The sequence below is a fragment of the Spinacia oleracea genome, chromosome 4, assembly GCF_020520425.1.
Source record: "Spinacia oleracea cultivar Varoflay chromosome 4, BTI_SOV_V1, whole genome shotgun sequence".
NCBI lineage: Eukaryota > Viridiplantae > Streptophyta > Magnoliopsida > Caryophyllales > Amaranthaceae > Spinacia > Spinacia oleracea.
The window spans coordinates 150,293,378-150,317,686 of record NC_079490.1 but is presented as its reverse complement, the minus strand read 5'-3'; the positions used below and the strand labels follow the sequence as shown (position 1 = coordinate 150,317,686).

The window sequence follows — 24,309 nt, the reverse complement described above, 5'->3', positions numbered from 1 at the left end:
AACGTATCCTGTCCCATAACTTGAGATTCGTTAAATAAAAGGAGAAATAGCAAAGTCAAAGTGGTTAGTTTTCTGAGAACCGTGACGCACCTTTCAAGGGTGCGTCGTAATGTGTCCCTTTTCTATGATTTAATTGCTTTCCTCGCCCTTTTTGTGAACTGTTAAACTAACTAAATCTGATTGTTCTATCACGCCTAATAAAGATAATATGTTGGAAAATTGGATTATCATGCTAGGTCCCTTAAAACAATCTAAATCAGATAACCGCGATCGATCTAGTATTATATGTTGCATATTGTTAAAATCAACTCAGATTAGTTTAATAGTTAACGCATGTCCCTTCAATAATTTATGCTGAGCTAGTAAGGATATCCTGCCTTTGGAGTTATCGAAGAGCGAGTACTCCTCTCGGTAGTTACAGTCCCCCGAACCCTCAATCTCTACCTTGCGGGTGTATGTTGAGAGATCCCCACACCAGGGATCACAAGGGAACCTACGGCCGTCGTGGTCAAACATAATTGCACTCCCTTTATGTCACGATAACCGGGTTTTGTCAGTTTTTCTCATTGTCGTTAAAAACCGAATGGCGTCTCCTATATTACTAGTCAATTGGGTGTAAACTCACAGGAAATCCAATTACACTTGATTTGACAAAAAGAAACGTCACACCAACGAGGGACAAGGTCACGCATTAGCCTCGTGCTTTTTTCGACCCCCTCACATACTCCCTCCGTCTCTTTTTGTTCTTTACGTTTTCCTTTTTGGGTGTCCCAAAATGTTCTTTACATTTCCTTTTATATTATCACATTAATGATTTAATATTCTATCAAAATTTGTGTCCAATTATTATTTTAACCAATTAAATCAATTGGGTCATTTAATCTCTCACATTTTTCCATTGAGACATTAACTTTTTATTATTTTCCCAATATAAGAATTTTGATAAGAGTGAAAACATTATAAATAAACGTAATTTTCCTCGTTTACATAAAAAATTAGAAGAATCTCAATGTACATAAATTAGTCGTTAAAACACGTGCAAAAATACCAAACGTAAAAAACAAAAAGAGACGGAGGGAGTACATGTTAAAAGGAATAAAGTACATTTTCTTTTTGTTCTGTGGTCCCAAATGAGGGTAATATGGGAAATTTTTTGTGTTAAAATAAGAAAATAAGACTATAATTATAAAACGCCCGATTTGGAAAACAGGACTATAATTTTGGGACGGAGGGAGTACTAAAATATATTATAGAACAAAGGGAGTATATTATGGGACATAGTTAATCATGTCATTTTCTAAATTCTTTAATTCCAATGAAAAATGTCAGACATACACTATATTATGGAACAAAGAGAGTATTTTTATTTTTATTTTGGTGAAAATGAGTGACTTAATTACTTTTTTTTGGAACAAAGGGAGTATATAACTTGAACTCTTTGAGTTGGTTGACTAACGAAAAATGGTTCATCCATATCTCATAATCGGGGAGTCCATACCGAACATTTCCCAACTCAAGGATCCTCTTAAAAAGAAAAAGTATCCTCCTAGAGGGAATCACGCCTATTTTACAAATATACCCATGTTGTTAATTTACCACCAAATTGAAAACGTTAACGTCAAAGTTTAGGATCGGTTTGGTATCTTTTTTTATTTAGAACCGGTTTGTTATTTTAAGTTTTCTGTTTTTTACAAAACTAAAAGCTAAAATATGAAACCACAAAAAGTAGTCAACATGATTTTTATAAGTATGCTTACTTTTAGTTCATGATTCAATCTAAATTATATGACTTAGTCAACTAAAAAAAATCAAAAACTGGAAACTGATAATGATATCGAATGAGCCCTTAGTAATTTAACATTTTAACCCCAAATTAGAACCCTAATGTTAAAGTTCGTAATCTTATCCCAAAATTCTAAGCTATACTACTTCCATTTCTGAAGTTCTTTACGCTTTGGAATATGTGTCCAAAGTATGAAAACTTTGATCATAAATTCTTACTATTATATATATCAAAACGTTACATGTAAGATCTTGTTAGATTGGTCTCGTTATGTATTTTCAGAATATAAACATTTTAAAAAAATTTCACATACGAAATTGGATATATTAGAAGTTAAATATTGCATTGGAATCCGTCCAAATAGTAACTGTAAATAACTTTATGAAACGAAGGTAGTAGTATTTATTATTCGATGTTAGTTAATATATCCCCAAGTTGAAACTCTTTTTGTTTTGTAGGGTATATTATGCACCAGATTAACACGAAAACTTACCAAAAAAATTAGGATTTTTTGAATTTTACCACCTTATAATATAAATAATAATTATTATAATAAATTATTATTATTGAGTGCTGGCGTCGAGGCAGCGTGCGATGGCTTTCGAGCCATGCGCGTCTGCAAGCCCGCGTTGTGCCCATCGAGCGATGGCGACGAGGCATCGGTGGATGCCCTCATGCTATGCGCGTAAACCAACCAAGAAAGCAGCGGCAACCAGCGATGGCGTCGAGCCAATAGGCGCTGCGAGGGCCTGGCTGTGCAAAGGCCTCGACCATGCGTGCAGTCAGCTCTTGCGACGCTGCAAGCCTTGGCGAGGCATGGGCCTTGCGGCCATGTGCCTTGCCTTGGCCGATTAACTTGTTTCGTTTTGTTTTTTAATTTTCAGTTGAAAAACGATTTTAATTAAATTTAATTTCGTAATTTAATTTTTCTCGGAATTTAATTTTTATTAATTTAATTATTATAATTTATTTTATGCTAATTATTTTAATAAAATTAAAACCTTGGATTATAATTAATTAATTTTAATCAACTGAAAATAATAAAAGGATTTAAAATTATTTTTTTGTGAGCTTTAAATTTTAATTAAATTTGTAAGTTTCCGGTTGGACTAGGAAATACAGTTTATGTTTAAAATTAATAAAGCATGTAAATTCTTATTTTTAGTGGGTGCTTTTAGTCATTAAACTCTTGATTAGGTCTTTATTCCTCTAAGGTTAAAACAACTCGATTAGAACTAATAAGGTTAAATAATTTGTAGATTGTTGGAACCTTTGATTAGTTGCTGCAAATGTTTATGGGATGCGTGATTTTTCTACTAACTTGCTATGTGGTCCATTCATTGATAAATGAATGGATGAATGGTATATTGTAAATTTTCTGTTTTGCAGGTTGTGGAAAGTGACTAGTATGGCCCAAATAGGATAGTAAAATATGGTCTGCGTACCATTAATTTGAATGTAAAATTGGTCTTATGCACCAAAGTTTTTATTTAAATATGGTCTACGTACCATCAAATAGTTGTAATTAGTTTAATTATAGCATATCCTATTTGAAGAAAATGGCGCCTCCCAAGGTGAAATTCAAGACGGAGTTTCCAATCCATTTTCAAGACAGAGTTTGAAGTTGAAGCTTTAAGATGAAGTCGGGCCATACTAGATCACATTTAAATCTTATGCATGTTTTAAGTTATTTATTGCTTTAAATATGTCTTAATATTATGCATGAGATTGTGGCTTGATTATGTTGCATGATTAAGGATTTTAGTTCACTTAAAATCTAACCAACATAGTAAGAACCCTAAGTTCCAAACTTTAAAATTGAGTTAAAAGGGCTGCCTGAGTGACTCCTTCGCCCGCTGCTTCGGGCATCGCCTCTTCCAGGACATACTCCTTTTCTTCCTACATAAGAACTATTTGCAAGTTCCTTTGCCAGTCAAGGAATTTTTTCCGCTCAACATCTCCTTTTCGAGAATTGATCGGATGTTGAATGAATTGTTGTTAAGGGAGAGCCCGTAAGTCCACATGTTCTCAAGATGATTTGATTAATTGAGAATATGAGTCGGCTGGATCAACAGTTCTCTCAAGAAATGACTGTAGACACCATCCTCCACTCTCTTCATAGCGGGTATGATCAGTTCAAACTAAATTCCAGCATGAATAGTTTGGACAAAACGCTCACTAAGCTTCACGGTATGCCGAAGACCGCTGAAAAGACGCTCAAAAGTGTTAAGCAGGATGTGCTTATGGTGCGTGCAGGAAAGTTCAAGAAATCTGGCAAGAAGAGGAATTCTAAGAAAGGTGGCAAGAAAGCCAGCCAAACTAAGCAAGCTGGCGGCACCAAGTCTAAAAAGAAGAAGGTGAGCCAACCCACTTCTGGGTCTAAATGCTTCTACTCTAAGAAGATGGGGCATTGGAAGAGAGATTGCTTGAAGCTAAAGGAAGATCAGAAGAACGGAACTGTCGTTCTTGTTAGGTTATGATACATATAAACAAATATAAATCATGCGGAAAACCCATAAACGCTAGGATTTCAAATTAATTGCCACATAACAATTAGCATAATTAGGATGCATACTCTTTGTAGCGTGCCCTCCCTTGCTGCGCCCGAACCGAACAAGAACAAGTCTTTAGGACTCCAAGTGTCGTCCCCTCAAAGAAAGTCCACAGCATGTCCGGATCCGCCTTAAGATTGACCAACTAGAATCGCCCTTAAGGTACTAAAATATTCGGCTATTATGGGCAAGTGTATGGCTGAATTTTTGCTCAAATTCTTACCTTTGAATACTTAAAACTCGTTATACATTATGAGCCTTGAACTCATATTTATAGGCCATGGAATAAGCAATCGAATCCTACTAGGATACGAATTAATTAAATTAGAATCCTAGCAAAACTCTTATTTAATTAATTTATCTTTTAGGATTAGGAATTTAATCATCAAACGAATCCTATACGTTTTAGGTTTCGTATGGAAGCACAAACGTTACACGAGCATGACCCGCAAGCGTGCAGGCCATGCCCGCGCACAGCCCACACGGCAGCTCGGCCCACGCGAGCTACAAGCCCACGCGAGCGCAGCAGCATTGCTCGCAGCCCACTGCTCGCAGCTGCGCGCGCAGCCACGGCCTGCTGGGCCTGGCCTTGCGTGGCCTTGGCTGTTCGTGTGGCGCGCTGGCTTGCTGGACGCGGGCCTGGCTTCGTGCTGGGCCTTCGTCTAGCAAGCTCGTCCGATGCTAATTCGTACGACGCGCTTCCGATTAATTTCCCGATTCCGGAATTCATTTCTGATACGAACAATATTTAATCTTTCCGATTCCGGAATTAATTTCCGTTTCGAAAAAATATTTAATATTTCCGTTTCCGGAATTATTTTCCGATTCCGATAATATTTCCGATTCCGACAATATTTCCGTTTCCGGCAATATTTCCGATTCCGGCAATATTTCCATTTCCCATAATATTTTCCGATACATACCATGTTTCCGATTCCGGCAACATCTACGACTTGGATAATATTTATATTTCCGATACGATCCATATTTCCGTTTCCGGCAATATCATCGTTTCCGGAGTATTAATTTATTTGCCTTTGACGATCTCAGCTCCCACTGAAACCAAGATCCGTCGATTCCGAATATTGATTAGATAGAGTATTTAATGCCATTAAATACTTGATCCGTTTACGTACTATTTGTGTGACCCTACGAGTTCAGTCAAGAGTAAGCTGTGGATTAATATCATTAATCCACTTGAACTGAAGCGGTCTCTAGCTAGGCATACAGTTCACTTGATCTCACTGAATTATTAACTTGTATAATTAATACCAAACCGCATTTATTAGACTTATCATTAAATGCATACTTGGACCAAGGGCATTATTTCCTTCAGTCTCCCACTTGTCCTTAGGGACAAGTGTGCATTTCCTAATTCCTTTGTCACTCGATGCTTGCTCTTGAACATAAGGTAAGAGTTGTCATCCTTATTATGTCCAGAGGTGTTTCTCGGTCTCAGAGTTCAACTGATCAAATAAACAGATAATCATAGCCTATGATTCATCTTAGCACGGCCATGCATTTTACATTTTCTAGCTCTCCGAGTGGCCTTGTACAACTTTCAGCATCTCATCCCGATTTATGGGAGGACAATCCCAATCTTGCGATCTTGAGATTAGACTTCGTTTGATAGGTGATTACCCGAGCGTTGCCTTTATAGCCTCCTTTTACGGTGCGATGGTTGACAACGTCAAAGTAAGCAGTTCTCAAACAAGTAATCTCAAATCACTCAGGTATTGAGGATTAGTGTCTAATAATTTTAATGAAATTTACTTATGACAGATTTTCATCTCTTACAGTAAAGTTTCATTGGTCTGTCCGATACTAGTCTTCCCAAAGTAAGTATCTATGCAAATGATTGCGACATTTCCATGTCCACATAGTTCAAGAAACAGAACTACTAGTCATCTTGCATTCTAGTCGTCTAATGTTTTCTATGCGTCCATCTTTATAGAAAACTCCGACCAGGGACCATTTTCAACTTTTGACATTTAAGTTCACTTGATAGAAATTTCTTAGTCACAGGACTGGTCCTGACAGTCTATCTTGAATATATAGTCAAATTGAAGGGATACATCATTAAATACTAAACCAAGATTAAATGGAATATGAAAATACATTTCATATATGATAAATGTTCAACCCCAATGTTTTACAACCATGGGCCTCAAACCCATCTTTAAAACAGTTCATGGAATTCAAAGCTATGCTTGATTTCCAGTGCTACAATGTGAGTGTTGCTTCTCACTTGTTTTATAGGTTTAGTTATCATGCTTTGCCAATCTTAATATCCTTTTCATCGAATGTTCTTCGAGATAGATGATAAGATCTTTTGAGTATGTTTATTTTGTGATCTAATCTTTCTTGCTACAATAGTGGTTCTACGCATTTTACAATGAAGAACCGTTAAGCCAGCAGACATGTGATCCACCCGAGTTCAGAGAAGAACTCTCTAACGTAAAAAACCCTGTTTTATTGCTTCTTAGGGAATAAGTACTTTTACTTCAACTGTATAGGTTGCTAGTGATGCTTTGTTTGGATTTACCTATCCAAGCAGTTCATAGATATGTGGAAGACTTTCCATATGTATCTCAGAACATAGAAATTAGTATTTAATTTCCCACGCAACAACTCATGGTCTCCAATCCATATTGCCATTTCAAAACACGATGCTCTTTAGCTCGTTCTTGCCAATGGTTAACTCCAAAGGGATCTTTCTTGATCCTTTGCCAGTGTTTATGCGTGTAGCATCAATATTTAGCATATCTTTATTTCCTTGAATCAAGAACTAATCCTATGCACCTTTTTAAGTACCATAAGTTTTTCTTGATCTCAATCTAGTTGATCTTTACTTAGACCAATAGAGATTGGTATGTGTTCGTAATGCCTAAAGTCATACGATACGTTTTTGGCGATCCTCATATTATATCATTCATGATAAATTCTTTTGCAGAATAATTCCCAATTGAATTCTATTCATGTAACTTTAGCTCATCTAGTTTCAGTAGATACTAATTCCAGCTAAATTCTTTGACATATAATATAGGTTAAGAATCTCATTTAGACTCTTTGATGTTTAACTTAGTAAATGCTTATACATAGTTCAAACATCCTTTACTTAGGTTTATTCACATGGGTCGAATACTCCAATGGAGTATTTCGTGTTTGATTTAGTAAATGTCATTACTTAATCCAAAACAATATTATAAGATCTTTGTAAATATATCTTAATACCCAGTATGTACTAAGTTTCGCCATGGTCCATCATTGATGAATAATTTCAAATCTAAGTCATTATAATTTGAATGTTATTTCACAATAGAGAGATATGTGTGTGCGATACACATAGGACCAATTAAGTTTTACGTACTCCCACTAAACTTCTTATATATTCCTAAGAATCATGTACATTTTATGAAACCAAAATACTTATTAGCTTCACTAAAATACAATTTCAATTCCCAATTGCTTGCTTAAATCTGTACTTAGCAAGGTTGTCAGAATCGGGATCCTACCTAGGATCCATGAAGGGGGGTAGGATCGGATCGGTAGAATCGGATCGTAGGATCGTAAGATCCTACAAAATAGTAAAAGCAATATGTATATTAATAAAATTTAATGTAAATCATGTATTCAAGTAATCTTAATACTTAAAGATCATTTCTTTTCTCACATAAGATTAATACTTGTGTAGATTCAAGTGCAATTAATAAGAGGTGCGCAAGTTTGTCGAAATTAAGATTTTAGTTATGATCAACTTCAAATCGTAATTGATAAAATTATATGAATTTCCTTACTTTTCAGTAAAAATGATACTTCTTTTTCTATAACTAATTTATTGATTGAAAAGTATGATAATTCTAATGATATGTGATTATGAACTATTTAGTAATAAAAAAAATGATTTACTATCTTAAAATATTGTATATTGGATCGAATCGTAGGATCAGATCGTTGGAACGTAGGATCGTGTTAAGATCCTACCACTTAAAAAATTTATCAAGGCAGGATCGTAAGATCCTACACATATTAAGATCCTACCTAAGATCCGGATCGGTGGCGTGTTTTTGGATAGTAGAGTCGTAGAATCGTAAGATCCGAATCGGGAGTTTAACAACCATGGTACTTAGATTTCATAAGCTAGCTTTCTTTTTCAAGTATTTATTTGGATCCACAAATCCTATGGCATACCATGTACATAGTTTCTTACAACATTTGATTGGGGAAGATGTTTTTTCATCCAATTGCCATATGTACCAATATGCAATTATTGCTTGATTTATAGACTTGAGCATTGCGATTATGCATGAGGTTTCAACACAATTCATGCCATGAATTTGCTCGTAACCTTTTAGCAACTAATCTAGCTTTATGTGTGAACACAATTCCATGTTTGATGGTTTTTATCCTTAAAACCAATTTGCAACCAATAGGTGTTAACCTATTCTTGCAAATTAACAAATTTTCAATTTTGTCATCAAAACATTGGTTATGTTTTATGGCCTTTAACCATCTAAAACATTTGAGTCTATATATGGCCTCTAACCATTTTAGGGAATCTGGGTTTCGTCATAGCTTTCTTGCAGGTCACAAACTCATTAATCTACATGATAATAGTTTGACTGCAAGTTGTAGGTTTCTTCACTATCTAATAGAAGAATCTCATAGCTTCAGTGACATGAACTTTATGTTTCTTCACTATCTAATAGAAGAATCTCATAGTTTCAGTGACTTGAACTCTATGCCTACTTGGGTATAGAACTTCAAACAATAGAATATCAATAGCCACTTGAAAGTCCTTTGAATATTCCGTTCTCCTTGAAGCACTTGTAAAGTATTCTAAGAGATGTCTATTCTTTAAAGCCACTTCTAAAGTCCTTAAAGAATAAGTGTTCGGATTTTCTAAAGAACTTTGAAAAGCCTCCGGAATGTCCGTTTATGTTTGTTGTTCGCCTCGAATACTTTCGAGGTCTATTTTCTCCCACTTGTCATTTTGGAAACGAATCTCCAAAAGGACATTATTTCGAGCAAACAAACATTATATTCTCAAAAATTCGTGGTAGAAACAATACCCTTGTGTCTCATTTGAATAAATCACAATGAAACATATATCTATACTTGGGCCTTAGTTTGTCGCATAACAAACACTAAGCTCCCACTGAGTTTAACAACTCTTTAGATATATATTATGAAAAGATATTCTGAAATTACTTTTCAATAGCTTTGACGAATTTGGTTTAGTTTGGTGGTAGTTGAGCATTTTGTTTTAGAAATTATAGGAAACGTCTTTATGATTCATCATTGATCGAATCAAGTACTAATTTACTTTGATCATTCCAACGTAGATATGCCATATCTTATGGAGCTAGATCGTGAAATTACAACACACAATCATTGATGATCAATTTTGACTTAAGTAATCATCCTAGATCTTTATGATTTCTTGCCAAGTGGATTTTATACTTCTGAATCTTTGAACTAGCCAAACAGATTCAAACTTATATCACTTTGAGTAAATAAACTAATATTCACTCCAATCCAGGTGAAATAATAAAGTCATAAAATCTTTCTTTAGCTTTGAACTCTATTGTCTAGGCGTTCTAACAATAGTTCATATCTTTTGTTACTTTCAACAAGTAAGACTAGCTTGTCTTGAATGATCTAGAAATTAATCAACTTTCAAAAGTCCATCAAAATAGAGCTTTAGAATGTTAACTTGTTGATATGGTCTAAGCAACAATGCCAAAGATTAGTGGAACTCAAATCAAGAGGTTGATTTGAACCTAGTAAAGTTTTTATTGTTAAAGAGTTGTTTGTTTTAATCAAGCATATTGACTCAACCCGTAAATGACCATTTCATTCAAATAAACAAACAAACATTGTTTTTGTTTTTCTTGAATGTGAGTCTTTCTGTGTTTGAAAAAAGAAATTTAGGTATGCTGATTATGGAACAGAATAGCCATTAAGTTCCAGCCTTGAAAGGACTTAAAACAAACCAGATGACCCTACAACTAATGTAGCATTGCCATGCTTCATTTCCCACTTGTAGGCCATTTGTGTAGCCTAGCTTCCATTGTTTCAGTTATTACCAAAGTAAGAACCTCAAGCGGTATATGATACCAAGGAAGTTTGATTGCTAGGTTACTTTTCTTTAAACATAAACTTTTAGGTAGAAACTGAATCGTAAATTCCTTTCGTTTGTTCCTTGTTTTCCTATTTCTTGTACCCTTTCTTATAGTTTTAAGAATTGACTTCTCTAGTGTTGACTTTTATACTTTGTTAGACATGTCCAATGTCACTCCAACAAACTTCTTACCATTTTATTTATGTTGAATATTCTTTTTCAACTAGATGATCTTACCAGAAGCTTCTAAAGTTCTCTAAGCATCGATCTGTTCGAATGTCTAGGGACTAGACTCATTCGAGAATTAAATGGATAAAGATATTAGGTTGTTAACCATTGGTAAAGCTGAGCGTTTAAACTCAATGATTAATGATCTCAAAACTACATTGTATTTTAAATTCACAAGCACTAATCGGTTTGCCATTCGACTTTGATACTCGAAAACAACCATAAAAGTCGATATAAGAAACGTACATTTAAATTGCTCACTTTCTCTCATTTCCGTGAATCGTTCTTGGATTCACTACCAATCGAGGAAATTTACTGTTACCTTTCTAAAAGGATTTACTGCAGTGCAAGATATTTGATTATAAACAATAATTAAAACATACATTGAAGCATGAAAAGTCTAAACATTTATCATGACTAATAACTTGAAAATTAAAGCAATCATGCAATTTAAACAAGTCATTAGCATTTTATTCGAATTTATTGTTCCGGCAGGTGTGAATAAAATGATTCCAAGATCCTTAAATCATTGAAGAATTAAGCACATTATGTATTTAGACTCAATTCTAAAATATTTTAGGTAAGAAAAGCCTTTGCTAATAGTTTAGAAACTACTCTTGGTTGATAGGTACGTCTAAGAACTTATTAGGTAAACCTATCGCATTTTCCACGACATAAAAGGACTTTTTACTTATATCGTTGAGTTTCACCAAAACTAACATGTACTCACAATTATTTGTGTACCTTACCCCTTTAGAATCAATAAGTAACACCTCGCTATGGCGGAAAACTATTACTAAGATTGATGTAAAGGTTATCCAAGTAAGTGTTATTTTGGCGTGGCACCTTTTAACTCAATTTTTAAAGTTTGGAACTTAAGGCTCTTACTATGTTGGTTTGATTTTAAGTGAACTAAAATCCTTAATCATGCAACATAATCAAGACATAATCTCATGCATAATTAAGACATATTTAAAGCAATAAATAACTTAAAACATGCATAAGATATAAATGTGATCTAGTATGGCCCGACTTCATCTTGAAGCTTCAACTTCAAAGTCCGTCTTGAAAATGGATTGGAAACTCCGTCTTGAATTTCACCATGGGAGGCTCCATTTTCTTCAAATAGGATAAGCTATAATTAAACTAATTACAACTATTTGATGGTACGCAGACCATATTTAAAAGCAATAAAATTTGGTACTTTAGACCAATATTACATTCAAATTAATGGTACGCATACCATATTTTCTATCCTATTTGTGCCATACTAGTCACTTTTCAATAACCTGCAAAACAGTACATATACAATATATACCATTCACCCATTCATTATCATGAATAGCCCACATAGCTGGTTAGTAGAACATGTTATGCATCACATAAATATTTGCAGCAATTAATCAAGGGCACCAATAATCTACCAATTATTCAGTCCTTATTAATTCTAATCAAGTTGCTTAACCTTAAAGGAATGTAGACCTAATCAAGAGTTTATGACTAAAATTCTCCCACTTAAACCAATAAATTCACATGCTTTACTAATTTTAAACATAAAAATGTATTTCCTAGTCTAACGGAAACATAAAAATTTAATTAAAATTTAAAGCTCATATAAATTTATAATTGAATCCATTTAATTTATTTTCAGTTGAATTAAATGAATTTAAATTAATTCAAGGTTTTAATTTAAGTAAAATAATTAGTATAAATAAAATTTATAATAATTAGATTATTCAAAATTAAATTCCGAGAAAACAATTTAAATTACGAATTTTAAAATTAATTAAAATCGTTTCCGAACTGAAAATTTAAAATTAATATCAAAACGCATCAATCGTAACAAGACGAGGCACTTGGGCTTGCGCCCAAGCCCCGTGGAGTGCACGAGGCAGCAACGCCCCTCAACTGATTGTACGACATCACACGAGCAGGCCACACACAATGCAGCAAGCCCAGGCCACGCTGCGCGCAGCCTGCCTCACTCGATGCGCCTGGTTGCTTCGCTGGGCGCGGCAGCGTGCGCTGTGGCGCAGCACGCTCGCTGCCCACACACGACTGCTCGCCTGGCTTGCGCCAATGCCCATCGCCCATTGCCCACTCGCCCGCGCTGCACACAACACTCGACACAAGGGCAGCATGCTGCCTTGTTCTCGTGTGCCATGGCCCTTGCTCGCTGCATTGTACCGCATGGGCGACGAGCTCCCTTGCTCGTCGTCGCATGCCCGCACTATACAACACCCCTTAAGGGTAACACGTAGCGTCCATTGCTTTGTGCGTGCAAGTTTTATGAGCGAATTTCATAAAAATTAAAACTTTTATTTCAAAATTAATGACAAATTAATAAATCATATTAATTTCATAATTTTAGGGCGAAAAATCGAAAATTTATTAATAATTAATTTCCGATTATCATGGATTCAAATCTAGGTCATAAAAATCTAAAATTTATCATAAATTAACAATTTTTATGGTAGTTTTTAATCATGGATACCTAATTAAATCGTTAATTAATTATGCAAATCAAATCAATTCTAAATTATTCGAATTTCAACAAATTAATTACAATTACAAATTAGGTTGTATAATTTACAAGCTTAGGCATTCAAATTTGTTAAACATATACAATAGGTCAATCAAAAATTCAAGATTTAACAACAAGAATCGCAAATATTCAATTTATCATCTTAAAATTACAAACTTTTGCATTCGAAAAACTAAAACCTCTGAAAAGTCATAGTTAGGCTTCGAATTTGGGAATTCTGGGTTCGGCCGAAAAAAAAAAAAATTGTCAAAATTTTAGAATGCCTTTTACATGTGGAATTGACACAAAAATCACTCGATTTCGTTTAGTAGCGAAGAAACTGCCGAAAAACTGCGTACATATAATTAACGCAATTTGCAATTAATTAACAATTACGAAAATTAATCACCCCTTTTAATTCTTTGCAAATTTGTAAAATTTAACCATGTTAAGAAATTATTATGGAATTAATTAGAGGCTCTGATACCACTGTTAGGTTATGATACATATAAACAAATATAAATCATGCGGAAAAACCATAAACGTCAGGATTCCAAATTAATTGCCACATAACAATTAGCATAATTAGGATGCATACTCTTTGTAGCGTGCCCTCCCTTGCTGCGCCCGAACCGAACAAGAACAAGTCTTTAGGACTCCAAGTGTCGTCCCCTCAAAGAAAGTCCACAGCATGTCCGGATCCGCCTTAAGATTGACCAACTAGAATCGCCCTTAAGGTACTAAAATATTCGGCTATTATGGGCAAGTGTATGGCTGAATTTTTGCTCAAATTCTTACCTTTCAATACTTCAAACTCGTTATAAATTATGAGCCTTGAACTCATATTTATAGGCCATGGAATAAGCAATCGAATCCTACTAGGATACGAATTAATTAAATTAGAATCCTAGCAAAACTCTTATTTAATTAATTTATCTTTTAGGATTAGGAATTTAATCATCAAACGAATCCTATACGTTTTAGGTTTCGTATGGAAGCACAAACTTTACACGAGCATGACCCGCAAGCGTGCAGGCCATGCCCGCGCACAGCCCACACGGCCGCTCGGCCCACGCGAGCTACAAGCCCACGCGAGCGCAGCAGCATTGCTCGCAGCCCACTGCTCGCAGTTGCGCGCGCAGCCACGGCCTGGCCTTGCGCTGGGCCTGGCGTGGCCTTGGCTGTTCGTGTGGCGCGCTGGCTTGCTGGACGCGGGCCTGGCTTCGTGCTGGGCCTTCGTCTAGCAAGCTCGTCCGATGCTAATTCGTACGCCGCGCTTCCGATTAATTTCCCGATTTCGGAATTCATTTCCGATACGAACAATATTTAATATTTCCGATTTCGGAATTAATTTCTGTTTCGAACAAATATTTAATATTTCCGTTTCCGGAATTATTTTCCGATTCCGATAATATTTCCGATTCCGACAATATTTCCGTTTCCTGCAATATTTCCGATTCCGGCAATATTTCCATTTCCGATAATATTTCCCGATACGTACCATGTTTCCGTTTCCGGCAACATCTACGACTTGGATAATATTTATATTTCCGATACGATCCATATTTTCGTTTCCGGCAATATCATCGTTTCCGGAGTATTCATTTATTTTCCTTTGACGATCTCAGCTCCCACTGAAACCAAGATCCGTCGATTCCGAATATTGATTAGATAGAGTATTTAATGCCATTAAATACTTGATCCGTTTACGTACTATTTGTGTGACCCTACGGGTTCAGTTAAGAGTAAGCTGTGGATTAATATCATTAATCCACTTGAACTGAAGAGGCCTCTAGCTAGGCATACAGTTCACTTGATCTCACTGAAATATTAACTTGTATAATTTATACCGAACCGCATTTATTAGACTTATCATTAAATGCATACTTGGACCAAGGGCATTATTTCCTTCAGTTCCATCTTCAGGTATTTTCGTTATAGACTGTATACTTTCAAATTCAACTTCTTGGGTATCAGATACATGTTGTGTCTCACACTTATGTTCCAATTCACTGTGACTAAGAAGAAGTAGAAGGTTAAGCAAGGGTGACGTCGACCTACGAGTGGGAAATGAAGCAAGGATTGCTGCATTAACTGTAGGAACTTATTATTTTTCGTTGCCCTCTGGGCTAGTTTTGGAACTGGAAGAATGTTTCATGTTCCAAGTCTTACTAAAAACATCATTTCTGTTTCTTGCTTAGATGCTAAGGGACTTAGCTTTATAATAAAAGACAATAGTTGCTCGTTTTATTTTAAAGAGATGTTTTATGGAACTGCTAAATTAGTCAATGGACTTTATATATTAGATCACGACAAACAAGTTTATAACATAAATACCAAAAAGGCCAAAAAGAATGATTCAAATATCACCTATCTGTGGAATTGTCGATTAGGCCATATTAACATGAAACGCATAGAAAAACTTCAAAAGGAAGGAATTCTATAACCATTTGACTTAGAGGATTTTGGTAAATGCAAATCATGCTTACTTGGAAAAAGACAAAGCAGCCTTTCTCTAAAGTTGGAGAAAGAGAAACTGATCTATTGGGTTTAATCCATACAGATGTATGTGGACCAATGAGCTCAAATGCTAGAGGTGGTTTCAGCTACTTTATCACTTTCACTGATGACTTCAGTATATATGGTTATGTCTACCTAATGAAGCATAAGTCTGAGTCCTTTGACAAATTCAAGGAATTTCAGAGTGAAGTAGAGAATAAATTAGGCAAGAAGATTAAAGCACTGTGGTCTGATAGAGGTGGTGAATATCTGAGCTTTGAATTTGATGACCATCTGAAAGATTGTGGAATCTTTTCAGAACTGACTCCTCCCAGAACACCTCAATGGAACGGTGTGTCAGAACGGAGGAACATGATCTTGCTAGACATGGTTCAATCAATGATAGGCCAGGCCAAACTTCCAATAGAATTTTGGGGACATGCACTAAACACAACTGCACTCACACTAAATAGAGCTCTGTCTAAAGCTGTCGAAAAGACTCCATATGAGTTATGGTTTGGAAAGCCTCCAAGAGTGTCATTTCTTAAGATTTGGGGTTGTGAAGTATACGTCAAACGATTAATTTCGGACAAACTTCAACCGAAATATGACAAATTTATCCTTGTGGGCTACCCAAAGGAAACAAAGGGGTATTACTTCTACAATACATCTGAGAACAAGGTGTTTGTTGCTCGAGATGGTATCTTTTTGGAAAGGGATCACATTTCCAAAATGACAAGTGGGAGAAAAGTGGACCTCGAAGAAATTCGAGTCGAACAACAAACTCTAGAGCATGCTCAAGATGACATTTAGGTTGAAACTCAGAGATCTTTAGAAGTATCTGGTGAGAATCAAGAACCAACTAGAAATGTAACCCTGCGTAGATCGCAAAGATATAGGTCTCAACCAGAAATATACATAGGTATTTTGACGAATGAGAGCCATGAAATTCTATTGCTGGAAAGCGATGAACCTGCGACTTACAAACAAGCTATGACGAGCCCTAGCTCCAAGCAGTAGCAAGAAGCCATGCAATCTGAATTAGACTCCATGTCTGAAAACCAAGTTTGGGATTTAGTCGATTTGCCAGATGGCTACCAAGCCATAGGAAGCAAATGGATTTTTAAACTGAAAAAGGACAAGGATGGGAAACTAGAAGTTTTCAAAGCTAGATTGGTTGCAAAAGGATACGGGAAAGTCCACGGTGTGGATTATGATGAAACCTTTTCACCAGTTGCAATGCTAAAGTCTATTCGAATAATGTTATCAATCGCTGCATATTACGATTACGAAATATGGCAGATGGATGTCAAAACCGCTTTCTTAAACGGCGGTTTAACAAAAACTGTGTTTATGACACAACCTGAGGGTTTTGAGGATCCAAAGAATGCTAAAAAGGTATGCAAGCTTAAGAAATCCATTTATGGATTGAAGCAAACATCAAGGAGCTGGAATATACGTTTTGGTGAAGCAGTCAGTGACTTTGGCTTCGTCAAGAACGCAGACGAATCTAGTGTATACAAGAAAGTGAGTGGGAGAAAAACTTCTTTTCTAGTATTGTATGTCGACGACATATTACTTATCGGAAATGACATTCCTATGTTGAACTCTATCAAGATTTGGCTTGGGAAATACTTTTCGATGAAGGATCTAGGAGAAGCACAGTACATACTGGGCATCAAGATCTACAGAGATAGATCTAAAAGGATGATTGGACTTAGTCAAAGAACTTATATCAATAAGGTGCTTGAAAGGTTTAATATGGATGACTCCAAGCGAGGCTACCTACCCATGTCTCATGGAATGACTCTAAGCAAGACTCAGTGCCCAAAAACACTGGATGAGCGTAGACGAATGAGTAGGATTCCATATGCATCATTGATTGGTTCAATAATGTATGCTATGATATGTACACGCCCGGATGTTGCGTATGCACTCAGTGCTATGAGCAAATACCAGTCAGACCCAGGAGAGGCTCATTCAACTGCTGCCGAGAATATTCTGAAGTACCTAAAAAGGCACAAAGATGATTTCCTGGTCTATGGTGGAGATGATGAATTAATTGTTAAAGGCTATACGGACGCAAGTTTCCAAACCGACAAAGATGATTTCAGATCACAGTCTGGGTTTGTCTTCTGCCTCAACGGAGGTGCAGTAAGCTGGAAAAGTGCTAAACAGAGCACCATTGCGGATTCTACAACTGAAGTGGAGTACATTGCTGCACATGAAGCAGCAGAGGAAGCTATTTGGCTAAGGAAGTTCATATGTGAACTTGGTGTAGTCTCCTCCATTAAAGGACCAACAACTCTATATTGTGACAATAACGAAGCTATTGCACAGGCAAAGGAGCCTAGACACCACCAAAGAGTCAAGCATGTACTTCGTAGATTTCACCTTCTACGAGAGTTCGTGGAGAAAAAAGAAGTCGAGATAAGAAAGATTGGAATTGACGACAACATCTCAGATCCATTAACTAAAGCTCTGCCGCAAGCAAAGCACAACTCGCACACTGCATCTATGGGAATCAAGCATGTTGGAGAATGGCTTTGATGCCCTTAATAAATGTTTTAAAGTTTTAGAGTTTAATACTTTGTAAAACGTTTTGGTTAACCATTCATATAAATTAATAGAATTCATTTTTCCATTTAATTTTGTGGTTTATTAAGTGATGAGTCCTTTCAATTTGACAATGCATTCAAGATAGACTGTCAGGACCAGTTCTGTGACTAAGAAATGTCTATCAAGTCACTACTACATTTCAAGGCCTATTGTAACATCAAAAATCGTTACAAAAAGGTCCGAAACCGTTACAATAGGCCTACTGTAACACTAATTCACCCGTTACATTCGCGGCCGCTACATTAGACCTATTGTAACAGGGTAGGGTCTATTGTAATGGCTTTAGAGGCCTATTGTAACGCCTCCTACTATTAAGGATAAAGTGTTACAATAGGTTTAACCCTCGTTACAATAAGAAGGTAACGAGTTTCCAAAGCTGTTGTAACACATGTATTAGCTTTTCTGAATCATTTGATACTATCTATTGTAACGCTTGTTTTCATTCTAAATAATAATTTTTTATATCAGTAATAATAACAAAAATAAAGGAGAAAATAGATATTGAACAATTTTTATATCACTAATAATAATTCATGTATTACAAACTCTTGCAAATAGCAAGTTTCCAAACTTCACAAATACCAAACAAAAGAATATATTATTAATCAAATGTATATTCATCTAAACAATGAAAATATATATCAAGGTCATTCACTTGGCTCAATTTCTTCAACCACAGCCTCTGCAAAATGAAAATATGTCAAGTTAGTGAATATAAAGACAACATATGTCACATTAATATTTATGAAAGACAACATCAAAACAAAACAAACAAAGGTAGTAGGCTTAAAGGTATTTACACAAATCCAACTCACCCTTATCCTCAAGTCCTCAACAACATTTCAACCAAGTATATTCGTATTAAAAAGCTACTTCAGCAAGAAAAATAAACAAGGAAGTGTGGAGGCTTAAAGAGAGTACCACAATTCAATATCACCCAGCTTAGCCTAAATGAACTCCAAAACACAAAATAAGAAACCAGACTAAAATTATTAAGCATACCAGAGCCATTTAAGGAAGTTTAGATGTCCACGTATTCGGTCAAGTCAACCTATCCAAGCTTTTTAATTTTGCAGTAAACATCAGCTTTAGTAATTGCGTACAAACCCTACACGCAAGTCAACAACATAGAGCACAAGTCATTAAAAATACTTAGTTGCAAGTTGTAACAATCGCTAAAACAAGGAATTGGGGGGAAGCGACTCAAGAAGGAAGATGATAATTAGTTACGAACGATAGAATAGACTCGCTTTTAATTTTTTTTATGAACATTGAGAGAGTTTCCAAGAGTGTCGATGACATCTTTCTCATTCTTCAACTATAGTCTCTTACCATATGACAAATTGACAACATTAATCTTTTGAAATAGTAGAGCAAATAATTGAACATAATGCAAGATTTATAACCATGGGGAATTAAAAAAGGTGTACCTGGGCTTCAGTTATTGCAAATGAACTAGTTTTATCCTTTTCTACATTTAAGCTTTTCAAAAGATTGTTCTCTTGCATACCACAAACTCTATTGGTCTCATTCTGTTTACTTATGGGAATTTTAGTGTCACCAAAACTTAGGCCTAAAAAGCAATAAACTGAAAAATACATGGTCGTGCTCAGATGAATCATAGGCTATGATTATCTGTTTATTTGATCAGTTGAACTCTGAAACCGAGAAATACCTCTGGACATAATAAGGATGACTACTCTTACCTTATGTTTATGAGTAGGCATCAAGCGACAAAGGAATTAGGAAATGTACATTTGTCCTTATGGACAAGTGGGAGACTGAAGGAAATAATGCCCTTGGTCCAAGTCTGCATTTAATGCTAAGTCTAATAAATGCGGTTCAGTATTAATTAACAAGTTAATAATTCAGTGAGATCAAGTGAACTGAATGCCTAGCTAGAGCCGCTTCAATTCAAGTGGAGTTTATAACATTAATCCACAACTTACTCTTGACTGAACCCGTAGGGTCACAAAAATAGTACGTGAACGGATCAAGTATTTAAGTGAATACATTATTCATTAAGTACTCCATTTATGATCATTCGGAAATGATGGATCTCGGTTCCAATGGGAGCTGAAATCGTCAAAAGGCAAAATAAAGAATACTCCAGAAATGAACATATTGCCGGAAACGGAAATATGGTTCATGACGGAAATATAAATATTATCCAAGTCGTAGATGTTTCCGGAAACTGAAACATGGCTCGTATCGGAAAATATTATCGGAAATAAAAATATTGTCGGAATCATAAATATTTCCGGAAAAGGAAATATTACCGGAATCGAAAATATTGTCGGAAAAGGAAATTATTTCCGGAATCGGAAATATTAACGGAAACGAAAATAGATTCCGGAATCGGTAGGGTCATACAATCGGTAGGGTCACACAAATAGGGTCACACAAATAGATTCCGGAACCAGTTGAACTCTGAAACCGAGAAATACCTCTGGACATAATAAGGATGACTACTCTTACCTTATGTTCATGAGCAGGCATCAAGCGACAAAGGAATTAGGAAATGCACATTTGTCCCTAAGGACAAGTGGGAGACTGAAGGAAATAATGCCCTTGGTTCAAGTCTGCATTTAATGCTAAGTCTAATAAATGCGGTTCAGTATTAATTAACAAGTTAATAATTCAGTGAGATCAAGTGAACTGAATGTCTAGTTAGAGGCCGCTTCAATTCAAGTGGAATTAATAATATTAATCCACAACTTACTCTTGACTTAACCCGTAGGGTCACACAAATAGTACGTGAACGGATCAAGTATTTAAGTGAATATATTATTCATTAAGTACTCCATTTATGATCATTCGGAAATGACGGATCTCGGTTCAAGTAGTAGCTGAAATCGTCAAAAGGCAAAATAAAGAATACTCCGGAAATGAAGATATTGCCGGAAACGGAAATATGGTTCATGACGGAAATAAAAATATTATCCAAGTCGTAGATGTTGCCGGAAACGGAAACATGGTTCGTATCGGAAAATATTATCGAAAATAGAAATATTGCCGGAATCGGACATATTGCCGGAAACGGAAATATTACTGGAATCGGAAATATTGTCGGAAAAGGAAATTATTTTCGGAATTGGAAATATTAACGGAAACGTAAATATTTGTTCGAAACGGAAATGGATTCCGTAATCGGAAAACGAATCGATAGCTCGACGAGCGACAAGCCGACAAGTGAGCCGGCCCATCGCTCGACAAGAAAAAGGCCGAGCGCATAGCACTGAGCACGAAGCCCTGCGCCAGCGCCCAGCCGATGGGCCTGGAAGCGCAGTGGGCCGCGAGCAGCAAGCAAGGCAGCAGCAGCGGAGCAACCCGCCAAGCCAGCAGCAGCCCGCTAAGGCAAGGCTGCAGCGCGCTGGGCCTTTGGCCAGCTGCGGCTACGGTTTGGCCTAGGCAGGCACGCGCAGCAGTGTGGCCCATTATGGATGCGTTGGTTGCTTTGTCTTGGGCTCCAAGAAAAGTTCGATTACTTAGTTTCCAAGTAACTTTGGGATTAAGCATTAGTTTTCCTAGTCTTACTAGAATTTGTTTAATTAAGAGTTTAATTAATGTTACAATTCTAATTGGATAAGAATTTCAATCCTAGTAGGGTTGGTAATTCTTTTCCTAGTAAGACTCAAATTCCTTATTTCCTACCCTATAAATATGAGGCCAAGCCCTCATTATTTTATATATAGAAAATCATATTCTTTACTTACATTGTGTTCAAGGGAGAACATAATATAGCCTAACCCGAATCCATAAAACCTTAAGTAAAATCCTAGTTGGTTGAACCTAATGAAGGAAATAATTCCCTTGGTCCAAGTATGCATTCTATGTTAAGTCTAATAAGTGCGGTTCAGTATTAATTAACAAGTTAATAATTCAGTGAGATCAAGTGAGCTGAATGCCTAGCTAGAGGCCGCTTCAGTTCAAGTGGAATTAATGATATTAATCCACAGCTTACTCTTGACTGAACCCGTAGGGTCACACAAATAGTACGTAAAAGGATCAAGTATTTAATGGCATTAAATACTCCATCTATGGATATTCAGAATCGACGGATCTTGGTTTCAGTGGGAGCTGAGATCGTCACAGGCAAGAAATGAATACTCCGGAAACGATGATATTGCCGGAAACGGAAATATGGATCGTATCGGAAATATAAATATTATCCAAGTCGTAGATGTTGCCGGAAACGGAAACATGGTACGTATCGGAAAATATTATCGGAAATGGAAATATTGCCGGAAACGGAAATATTGTCAGAATCGGAAATATTATCGGAATCGGAAAATAATTCCGGAAACGGAAATATTAAATATTTGTTCGAAACGGAAATTAATTCCGGAATCGGAAATATTAAATGTTGTTTGTATCGGAAATGAATTCCGGAATCGGGAATTTAACCGGAAGCGTATCGTACGAATTAGCATCGGACGAGGCCCGCTAGACGAAGGCCCAGCACGAAGCCAGGCCATCGCCCAGCGAGCCGCACGCAGCAACGCACGCCTCGACCAGGCCCAGCGCAAGGCCAGGCCCAGCCAAGGGCGCGCGCGCGCGCAGCACCGCACATGGGCTGTGCGCTTGTCGTGGGCCGCAAGGCCTGCGCGGGTGCACGGCTTGTACGATGCGTGTGCGGGAAATCCTAATCCTATTAGGATTCGTGCGAAGATTAAAATCCTAATCCTATTAGATTTTCTTTGTTATTTAGAGTCCTAATAAAGTTCTAATTAACAAATCCACATCCTAGTAGGATTACAATTCCTTTTCCATACCTCTATAAATAAGGGCCTAGGGTCCTTATTTATATATACGATTCAAGTATTCAAAGTGATTTTTGAGAGCAAAAAATTCAGTCATATAATTGCCTACAATAGCCGAAAATTCTAAGTACCTTAAGGGCGATTCTAGTTGGTCAAGCTTAAGGCGGATCCGGACGTGCTGTGGACTATCTACGGAGGGACGACACTTGGAGTCCTAAAGACTTGTTCTTGTTCGGTTCGGGCGCAGCTAGGGAAGGCACGCAACAAAGTGTATGCATCTAAACTATGCTAAATGATTATGTGTAAATAATATGCTTTCCTGGCTTTATGGTTTTTCCGCATGATTTATGAATTGTCATATGTATCATAACCTAACAGTGGTATCACGAGCCTCTTATTATTTTCATAATCTAAATTGCATAAACATGGTTAAATATTACAAATTTGCAAGAATTAAAAGGGGTGATTAATTTTCGTAATTGTTAATTAATTGCAAATTGCGTTTATTTAATTATACGTACGCAGTTTTTCGGCAGTTTCTTCGTTACTCATCCAAATCGAGTGATTTTTGTGTCAATTCCGCATGTAAAAGGCATTCTAAAATGTTGACAAAATTGGTATTTTTCGGCCCAACCCAGAATTCTCAAATTCGAAGCCTAACTATGACTTTTCGAAGGTTTTAGTTTTTCGAATGCAAAATTTCGTAAATTTAAGATGTTAAATTAAATATTTGTGATTCTTGTTGATAAATCTTGAATTTTTGATTGACCTACTGTATATGTTTAACAAGTTTGAATGCCTAGCCTTGTTAATTATGCAATCTAATTTGTAATTATGATTAATTTGTTGAAAATTCGAATAATTTAGAATTAATTTGATTTTCATAATTAGTTATAATTTAATTAGATACCTATGATTAAAAACCACCATAAAAATTGTAAATTTATGTTAAATTTTAAATTTTTATGACCTAGACTTGAATCCATGTTAATCGGAAATCAATTAAATAATAAATTTTCGATTTTTCGCCCTAAAATTATGAAATTAATATTATTTATTAATTTATCATTAATTTTGAATATAAATTTTTAATTTTTATGCGACTCGCTCATATAACTTGCACGCACAAAGCAATGGACGCTACGTGTTACCCTTAAGGGGTATTGTATAGTGCGGGCATGCGACGACGAGCAAGGGAGCTCGTCGCCCATGCGGTA

The 24,309-nt window shown here is 36.1% G+C and overlaps 1 long non-coding RNA gene across 1 annotated transcript; it reads right to left on the bottom strand.

Moving 5' to 3' along the window:
- Nucleotides 1-18,828: 18,828 nt before the first annotated feature.
- Nucleotides 18,829-19,904, bottom strand: LOC110802839 (uncharacterized). Its single transcript, XR_008933122.1, has 2 exons — nt 19,332-19,904; nt 18,829-19,011 (listed from the first exon to the last, which is right to left on the bottom strand). It is a non-coding gene; the product is annotated as an uncharacterized lncRNA (long non-coding RNA).
- Nucleotides 19,905-24,309: the final 4,405 nt, after the last annotated feature.